This window comes from Rhinopithecus roxellana, chromosome 6, assembly GCF_007565055.1.
Source record: "Rhinopithecus roxellana isolate Shanxi Qingling chromosome 6, ASM756505v1, whole genome shotgun sequence".
NCBI classification, from domain to species: Eukaryota; Metazoa; Chordata; class Mammalia; order Primates; family Cercopithecidae; genus Rhinopithecus; species Rhinopithecus roxellana.
Genome location: NC_044554.1, coordinates 9,578,323 through 9,588,971, shown reverse-complemented (window position 1 = coordinate 9,588,971; position 10,649 = coordinate 9,578,323).

Here is a 10,649-nt window from a genome sequence, read left to right as displayed (position 1 = left end):
TTGAAGTTAGTATCAGCCCTTAAAATTTCTAGTAAAGAGGGGAAAGTTATTGTTGGTTTTACCTGTGATTGTTTTTGCTTCTTGAGAACAAACTTCATAGTAATAAATTATGACTATAATTATTATGAGCTATAAATTGAAACATTTTATAGATTAAAAATTTGCTAAAGGATTTTTATCCCTATAAAATTTATGAGTATGTTAATATTCTACTGAAAAATTGCTGAGAAGACAAATTCATAATTATAAATGACTTAATGTAATAAAAATGTTGATTCAAGTAATTATTTACTTAAAGCTTAAGTTTGCTGAAGAGCTTCTAGCAAATTTTTTATTAACGTCACATAATAAAGTAATTGTGTTACTTTTAATTAAGTTCTCAGAGTAGTTGCAGTATACTAGTATGATTTTTCTTCCTTCTGGGCTTTTGAAAAAAAACTGGCTTACCTAAGCTCTTCATTCAGGATGTCAGAGTGTGAAGCATTTAGAAATTCAAGATATTTGCCTATTAATGCTCGAGTTAGAAAAATACAGTTATGTTTTCAAGGTACCGGAGAAGTACAGGGGAGGGTAATTAAGATATAGCTCTTCAGTACTAAATAATTTCTGGATGATATATTTCTCAAAGAATAAGATTTACCTCTTGATTGAGAATTCTCTGGTGAGAACCAGGACAACTAATGACTTGGAAATATAATCATTTGATTGAAAATAGGAAGTTAGGAAAACATATTTTTAAAACATTAAATATCACATGTTCATACAACCTTAATAGATGTTTCTAATAATTTAAATTTACAGAGTATTACTGAAAATTCCTTTCCTTTGACATGATGAGATTTTTATTCAACCTTCTAAAGAAGAATGAAATATATCCATTCTCTACACTATATCTGCATCCTTAGAAACTCATAAAACACACTTTGGTGAAAACCTAACTAGATTCGACCCAGGATACTAATTTCCCTAAACCTCGTAAGTTTTCTCCAAATCACCATCAAAGAGTAAAATTACAATGTGCCTTATGAAAAGTGGTGATTTTAAATGCCCTTGAGTTTAAGAAATCTTTGTTTAAACAAAAACGCATAAAGAAAGTAAACATGAAAACCAGAATAACATTGAGCTGCTCTCCTTAGATCTGGCCCTCTCGTTCTGAATTTTTCTCTCTTCACACATGTAAGGAACTCTAAAGGAGCACGTGGAGCAAAGTTTATGTAAAACACTGGCCTACAGGACTGTTAAGAAATTATGTAGAAATTTTGCCATTGTAAAAGGCTTTATTAGTTTTCCTCTTAGAAATAATCCATGAACAACAGCCCTCTCAGATTTTCCTCTCCCCTCTTCTCTCACTGCTCACCTTTGTCATTTATACTAGCATGATGTAAAGTAAAACCAATGGCCCCCCAGGTAAATCGGTTTTCTTATTTATGCTTTGTTAATATTTCTAAAATTATCTTAGAACATAAAACAATTCATAACTCACAAGAATATTGCATAGGTTACATAAATTAACATTTGAGTGAATGCTTTTACAGTCATTTTAATAAAAGAGTATTATTTTTGTGATTTTAATTGCATAGGTGGGCCAGAACCCAGGCTTCTACCTCTTGATTTACTGCACTTTCTCCTAGAGCAGCCTGCTGAGAATTCCACCGGCTTATTTAACTGTGTCCATGGAATACGTGAAAAGACCAAATCCAGTTCTGGGAGCAAATACAGCAATGTCTGGAAGCACTGATGCTATCACCATCTTGGGAATTAGAAACAAATGTCAGCGTTCTTTTCTATTTACTTATGTTCTTGTATATTCTATCATTTCCAGGAAGGCTTATAATCCAAGGATTCCCATATGGCTTTATTTTTGTTAGTTATGTTGTAATGCCATGCCAGAGTTTTAAATTTAAATTCTGGAGCCAACCACCAAATTTGAAAAAAAACTATTTTAAAAACACCATTGGGGCTTCTCCAACACTGCAGAGGCAGCTTGACAGCAGTTAGTCTTCCTCACCTTTCCTTTTTTCCTACGTTCTCCTCAGAGAGCTGAATTGGACTGGTGCTTCTGACTCACTTTCCTGGAACTGTTCGAAAGGCATCACATAAAAGCTTCAAGGAAAGTGTTTAAACTTGTAGAAAACTAAAATGAGTTTAAATATAGTTCTTAAATGTTGCTCTTAATAGTTGAAGAATTAATGGTATATAGATGTGATCGAATGCCACTCAGAAATTAAATAGGATGTTAGAGTTTAGAATGTATCAACAAGAAAAGATAATCACAAAGAAATTCCAACTGAAAAAGAGATTATTTTCTTTAACATTATGTATACATGTATGTATCTATCTACCTATCTATCTATCAATCTATCATCTATTTATCTAATCTATTTCAGTCTCAAATAACAAAAACTAATATTCCAGCAAGTAGGATAATTTTTTAATTTTCTTTTTTCTTAGAATTTTTATTTCTTTGCTTCTTCTTGCCTTCTTCCCCTCTTCCTTCCTTCTTTCTTCTCTTTTGTCCTTCCTTCTTCCCCTTACTTCCTTCCTTTTTTCCTTCATTCCTTCCATCCTTCTCTTTCTTCTTTTATGATGACCTTTACCACTACACATTTTCTGCAATGAATTGGTGTCCCATGTATAGTAAAGCAGTATAACAAACACTTACATAGCAAAATAATATTTTAAACTTGTTCATAAGGTAACGTCAGTGAAATATGGATTAACCCAACTGCTCTTACATAGCCATTGATTGTTTGCTAGTCTCATTGGCCTTCATATTTCTTCTTCATTTATGAAAGAGATGGTGCTTCAGAGATTAATCAGTATTAACAGCTGTATGACGGGTTATCTACTTGCCTGGCACTTTTACTAATTCTTAGGCCTGATAATAGCTTTTCTCCCTTATGACACAGAACAATTTCTAAATGATTGACACTAAATGTTATTACAGTATTAGTGGACTCAGGATTAATTTTAATCAAATGTCAAAGCAAGGGCTTTAAGTATGAATCAAGAACAATGCTTAAATATTGAACCATGTTTTCTGTAATATAACAAACTAGTAACTTAAATTTTATTGTATTTTGATTATTGTGTTCAGTTATATATTCCACAGAGCAAGAGATAAATTAAGCTCATTGCATTTCAAAAAGCAGTTCACAAGATTGTTAACTGTAAATGTTTAAGGACATCAAGTAACTTCAAATATACAATGAATGGATAATTTCAGAAAGTTTCTAACACTACCCTTCCTATCCCTCTCCTCCTTCTCTGTTGTTTTATAATAATCATCAGAATAGGGGTTCTCTATGCTTAAGGAATATATTTCTACAATTTTAAGTTTATTTTCACTTTTGACATGTATGAAAACTCATGCACATATTTTTCATGCTTATTATGTTATACACTTCTCTTATAAATTAATTTTTTAATGGAAATACAGTATTTATTTGGTTTGTCTTTTCCTTTCTTTTCTCTTTTTTTTTTTTTTTTTTTTTTTTTTGAGACGAAGTCTCGCTCTTGTCCCCCAGGCTGGTGTGCAATGGCATGATCACGGCTCACTGCAACCTCTGCCTCTCAGGTTAAAGTGATTCTCCTGCCTCAGCCTCACGAGTAGCTGGGATTGTAGGTGACTGACACCATGCCTGGCTAATTTTTGTATTTTCAGTAGAGACGGGATTTTGTCATGTTGGCCAGACTGGTCTAGATCTCCAGACCTCATAATCCGCCCTCCTCGGCCTCCCAAAGTGCTGGGATTACAGGCGTGAGCCACCGCGCCTGGCCTGTCATATTATTTTCTTCAGATTTTACAGAAGGTACATATAACTTCTTTTTTTTAAGTACAGAAGTCAGAATTTTCTGTCTTCTGTAAAAAATCATTATAATTAATGGATTTAGTAAGAAACACCAGAACAACAAATTTCACATTGTATAGCTAATAATAGATAGTGCTATTTGTAAAAAGTAAGTCACTATAGGAAAGCCTGGAGTCTCCTGGAATCCTAAAAATATTTAAAGGAAATAACAAAGACTTCTCTTTATTTTAATGTTTTTTATCTAAAACTCTTTATTATTTAGCTTATAGCACAGTAAGGGAAATTTAAGTATATTTTTAGTATTTAAAAGAAAGTACAAATATTAAATATCAATTTATTATTTTTAAATAATTTCTATGTGGAAATCAAGTGAGTAATGAAATTTAATATTAAGGTTTCAACATTCAATTTTAATCTTTAGCTCTTTCACCAGACAATAGGAACACAATAGGCAACATGTGCAATGTTTTCAAATTTAGAAAAAGCAAATTTGCTTAAGCAAGATTTTTAAGATTATTTACTTTAGATAATCAAATTTTATTCAGAAAAATTCCAACTCAAACTTAATGCCCTATGAAGTCCTACAAAAAATGAATTTTTATGTAAAATATATTTTCTTAAAATCAGCTTTTAATTAGGTTAAAATAAGTTTGTTTTCTGCAGATATGTTTCTATAGTACTATAACTTTGGGTTATTTTAATGTTAACTAAACTAGACTAAAGATTTGGATTATTTGCTTTAAGTTCTGTGCAAATATGACAAATCACTCTTTAGGATGTTACTTTAAGGCCAGTAAGTTAGACAAAAGGATTGTTTAAATCCTGCAAGTGAGTTAAAAGCTAAGGGGAAGTCAAAGTATACCAAAGCCTAATATGTCAAAGTTGAGGTGCACTGAACTCATTTCAGTGAACTCAGTCACACTATTCAGAATGGTAACACAAACAGGAGTACCCCATGCCTGCTGTTTGGGGACTGAAAATTGTTACTTTCTTTTTTAAAAACAATTTCTATGACTCTCAAAATACATTATTGACAGTTCCTTCTTCTGGTTGAGAAACATAGAGCTTGACAATTAAATATTTCACTTACTTTTAGTAAGTTCACTTACATGGCATAAAAAGAATAGGTGCAAATAAAACAGAAAGACAGAATTAAGCTCTGCCTAATCATACACAAGTAAAGTGCACACAAATTAAAATATCTGAAATACAAAGCAAATAACTCAATGCTATCGATTTCCCAACTTGCTTTCAAAATACCTTGATTCACTTTTAAATCAGTTATTGTAATTATAAATATGTGATCTTTTGTTTCTTGTTTTAGAACTGAATTGCAACATATAATTTCCATGTGATCCTCTAGTGCTTAGCACACTTGCACAAGTAGGGACATTTCAATACAGGCTTATTTAGTTAAGGTGATTAATGGCATATTCAGTCAAGAGCTTTTTAAAATGAATTTTGGGTGGTATAACTCCAGAGAAGTACTGGCTGAATTTCAATGGGGTGTGTTGATTGTTTGCAATGATGCAGAGAGACACATACAGAGAGAGAGAAACAGACAGAAGGAGACAGACAGAGGGAGGAAGAATATGTGCAGGATTTCCTTTATTTTTTCTCTATCAATTTTAAGATTTTCCAGGCAAATAAGAGCTTTGTTCATAAACTTTAAAAAGAGAGCATATTTATTTTTATTAATTTGTACTTAATGACTTGCTGAGTATTGCATAGTAATTATTGAGAAATATTGTGCTTTTTCTAATGGAACTTGAGCAGTCATGGGTTAGAGTTTGTGTATATTTTCTATGCATTGAAACAATATTAAATTATACCTGATAATATTTTAAGCCTTGCCTTGCGAGCCATCTGCAACATCTGAATGATAGGCCTCAGCTTTATACTCTCTAAATTCTATTGCATGAGACTATGTTAAAGCTGACATGTTTTTTAGGAAATAACTTTTTTTCTCTGGAGAGTAGGTATCAAGTATGTCATCTGTGGCTGGTTAATTTACCACTTCACTGATCTTATTAGCTAAGTTAATTAACTGTTTTAAGCATATCCTTCCTAGTACTGGTAATCATTAGAAATGAATTTTTAAAGGTATACACAAACTCAAGACTTACCAATAACAACATACACAGACATAGACATAACTTTTCAAATCACAGGCTTTAAATTAATTTGAGATGAACTTGAATATTTTCAAAAACATTGCATTATACTTATTCCCTCATGGACATTAAGGTAAGTAAACTAAGTAGATACTCCAGGGTATAGAAAAAATCAGGGCACACTTAATCAGAGAACAAACTTTGTGAAGAAATTACCTAACCCAAAATGCTTCCTCAGATCTAGAAAATAAAAGCTTGAGATTGAGGAGAATACTGGTGGGGGATGGGGGAAGGAAAGAGGAGAGCATTAAACTATTCTAGGTAAGAAAATATGAGGAAAGGAGTGTAGGACCTACACTAAGGACAAAGGAACAGAAAGATATTGAGAGAACAAGAGCAAGATTTGATCTTTCAGAGGAAAGAAATGAAATACTGCAAGCAGTTTACTTAGCTTTGCTCACTCTCACTTTACTCTTCTAAAAATGGAATTAATAATATCTAATTTCCAAGAAATGTTTTGAATATTAAGAGGAATGTTCATAAAGCATCTATAATATTACTTGACATACAGTAACTGTTGACCGTATCTAGCTCACAAAAGCACATATTAGTAATAATGAGGCAAGCCTCGTGTTTGTAACATTTGTAATCAAAATGACAACAAAATTATATTTCATAAAAACAATCCAATCTTGAAAATTTTCTACTTTAGCTGATCCAAAACTCAATGAAAACCTAAATTCCTTTTACATTATCAAGAATTAATAATCTTAAGATAAAGAAATTTTAAAACTGGAGATGTCTACACAGGAATTTTACACATTAAGTAGTTTTCCAGGTTGTAATATCAATCCTGTACAATGTCTTGAATACTTAATACAAATCTAATATGTATGGATTTTGGCCAGTTTTTGTTTTTTTTGTTTTTTTTTGTTTTTTTTTTGTTTTTTTTTTTTTTTGAGGTTGAAAGAATTCAACATGCAGTGACATAGAAAAATAGGGCAGTAGAGTTGAAATGGCAAGATGATCTATGGGCAGACTTCTTATCAGTGAAATAATAACTTAAAAATATACTACTGATATTGCTTATTAAGTGGTTACTCCTTGTGATGGTTAATATTAAGTGTCAACTTGATTGGATTGAAGGATGCAAAGTATTGCTTCTGGGTGTAGCTGGATGTTTCTGGGTGTTGCCAGAAGAGATTAACATTTGAGTCAGTGGACTGGGAGAGAAAGACCCACCGTCAGGAAGGCCAACCCACAATATGGGTGGGCAGCATCCAATAGGCTGCTAGCTTGGCTAGAAAAAGCAGTCAGAAAAAGGTGGAATGAGCTGACTTGCTGAGTCTCCCAACTTTCATCTTTCTCTGGTGCCAGATGCTTCCTGCCCTCGAAAATCAGACTACAAGTTCTTCAGAGTTTTGACTCTTGGACTTAACATCAGTGATTTGCTAAGGGCTCTCAGGCCTTCAGCCACAGACTGAAGGCTGCACTGTCAGTTTTCTAACTTTTGAGGTTTTGGGTCTGGGACTGAGCTACTACTGGCTTCCTGGCTCTTCAACTTACAGATGGCCTATCGTGGGACTTCATTCACCTCGTGATCATGTGAGTCAATTCTCCTTAATAAACTCCCTTTCATATATACATGTACATATATACATATCTCCTATTTTAGCTCTGTTCCTCTAGAGAACCTTGACTAATACAGTCCTCTTCTTGGCCCTATCAGTAACTCTCAGAATTTTCACCTGGATGTACCTTGATGCAAATGGTTTACAAATCTATCTTCACCTTTTACGGTCTTCAGACACATCTCAGTTCTTTTGCTTTAATAGTCCTCTGAAGCCTGGATAATCTTGCCCAGGCCGTAATTAAAGGACCACCAAAATAAATATCTGAATTTTGCAATTTTAGATTCTAATCTCCCTAATTCACCTTCTCTTATCTTTCTTTACAGTTGATTATGTTTCTCTCTCCTGTCCCATCCTACTAGCTCCTGCCCAAATATCTTTACTTTCTGTTTATACTCTCACTTATACACTCTGAAACATGGATTTGATATTTTCTGATTCTGGCATGATTCATGATCAATAATCAAATTTTTCTCCATCTGGACAAGAATGAAAATTATTTGGCTAAGACTACTGTTTTAACTAAATCCTGAGACTTCCACTCAATCATATAGTATCCATATATACAGCTCATATATATCTTGCTGAGATGTGGACAGTTGTTTAAATGTCGTTGCATCTATCTGCAAATATTTTCTTCTCAATTTGTAATTCTCTGCATTATGAGGAGTCTAGATAAGCTGTATGGGGAACTTCACTGAGTAGGCCTATTTTAGGAGTCACATCTCAGAAACAAAACCTAGGACAAGGAATCTTATCTGAGGCAACTAAAAATAGAGATGTGTAGAGTAGTCCCCCTTCATCCCCGGAGATATGTTCCAGGACTCCAAGTGGATGCCTGAAATCGCAGATAGTACTGAACCCTATATATACCATCATTTTTTTCTATATATACAGCTACCTACAAGAAAGCTTAATTTAATAAATTAGACACAGTAAGAGATTAATAACAATAACTAATAAAAATAGAACAGTTAATATACTAAATAAGAGTTATGTGAATGCAAGCATGCTCTCTCTCTCTCTCTGATTCTCAGAATATCTCATTGTACTGCACGCACCTTCCTTCTTGTCATTTGTTGATCTGATAATCGAGATGGCTACTGAATAACTAGTATGGAGGTATTATATTCAGCATGGATATACTAGACAATGGAATAATTCATGTCTCAGGTGGGATGGTGCAGGATAGCACAATATTTTACCATGTTCCTCAGAAGTGTGCAATTTAAAATGTGTTAATTTCTTGTTTCTGAGTACCACACAATGTAACTTTATAGTAAGTCTTGAAGTCCAATAGTGCCAGTTCTCAAACTTTGTTCTTCTTTAATATTGAGTTGGCTATTCGAGGTCTTTTGCCTCTCCATATAAACTTTAAGAATCAGTTTTTCAATCCCCTCCCCCCTTCCCCCACACAAACTTACTGGGATTTCTACTGTGATTTCATTGAATCTGTACATCAAGTTGGGAAAAACTGACATCTAGACAATATTGAAGCATCTTATTTATTAATGTGGAATATCCCTCCATTTACTTAGTTCTTCTTTGGTTTCTTTTGTCAAAGATTTATAGTTTTTTTCATATGGATCTTATATATAATTTTGTTAGATTTATCCATAAGTATTTTATTCTGGGGGGTACTACTGTAAGTGATATTTTTTATTTTCAAATTCTATTCATTGTTCATGTGTAAGAAAACTATTGGTTTTTGTATATTAACTTTGTATCCTACAACCTTGCTATCATTGTTAATTAGTTCCAGGATTTTTTTTTTGTTGTCAGTTCTTTTGGATTATCTACATAGATTATTATGTCCTCTGCAAATAAATACTAGTTTATTTCTTCTTTCTCAAATTGTATATCTTTTATTTTATTTTTGAATTGTTGTTTTATTATATTAGACATTTCCAGCATGATATTGAGAAGGTGAGAGTAGCATCCTTGCCTTGTTTCTGATCTTAGTGGGAATGCTTGCGTTTCTTACCATTAAGTATACTAGCTGTAGGTTTTTTGTAGATATTCTTTATCAAGTTCGGGACATTTCCCCTTATTCCCAGTTTACTAAATTTTTTTTTTTTTTTATCATGAATGGGTGTTGGATTTTGTGAAATACTTTTTCCACATGTATTGAATTCATCATTATTTTTCTTCTTAAGCCTGTTGACATGATGGATTATCTTAATTGATTTGAAACATTGAACCAGTCCTGCATATCTGGGATAAATCTCACTTGGTTGTGTGCATAATTATTTTTTATATATTGTTGGATTTAATTTTTTAATATTTTGTGGGGGATTTTTACATCTATGTTCATGAGAGATATTAGTTTATACTTTTCCTGTAATATCTTCATCTGGTTTTGGTATCAGAGTTTTGCTGGCCTCACAGAATGAGTTAGAAAGTATTGCCTTTGCTTCTATCTTCTGAAAGAGATTGTATAGAACCAGTACAATTTCTTCCTTAAAAGTTCACTTTTAGAATTCACCAATGAACCCTTCTGTGCCTGGGGCTTTCTATTTTGGAAGGTTGTTAATTATTGATTCAATTTCTTTAAAGGATCTAAAAAAGTATGTAGTGACAGTATTATAAACCAATTAGAAATATGGGTTTTTATGCTTATACAAATGTGGACCATTCTCAATTATTAGGCAGAAATGAAGTTTAAGTTATACTTTGAGATGCAGACTTACATTATATTGTGGAATTTCATTGATGTTCTGTCAGTATATTTCAGCACTTAAAGAAACTTCTGAATAATTTAGTTAATGAATTTCATTAAACAATGTGATAGGTTACTGTACCTTTACATTTGAAGAGTGATATTTAGCTCCCCTATTTTCCAGTCAGAGTATCAGATGTACACTTAAAACATTTCATTTTAAAGGTGGCATGAAGACTTTCTCTAAGCTCAACTGTTGTTTTCTTCCGACTGGAGATTTTGTTGGTTCATGCAATGTTAGAATAGTTGGTAAACTTCCTTAAGTGCTTAAGTGTTAAGTGCTTATTTCTCATAGAACCTTAGCAGTTACAACCACCTATGTTTTAGAAAGTTATGGTTCAGTGAGGGAAAAAATGTGCAGTGTAATCATGAA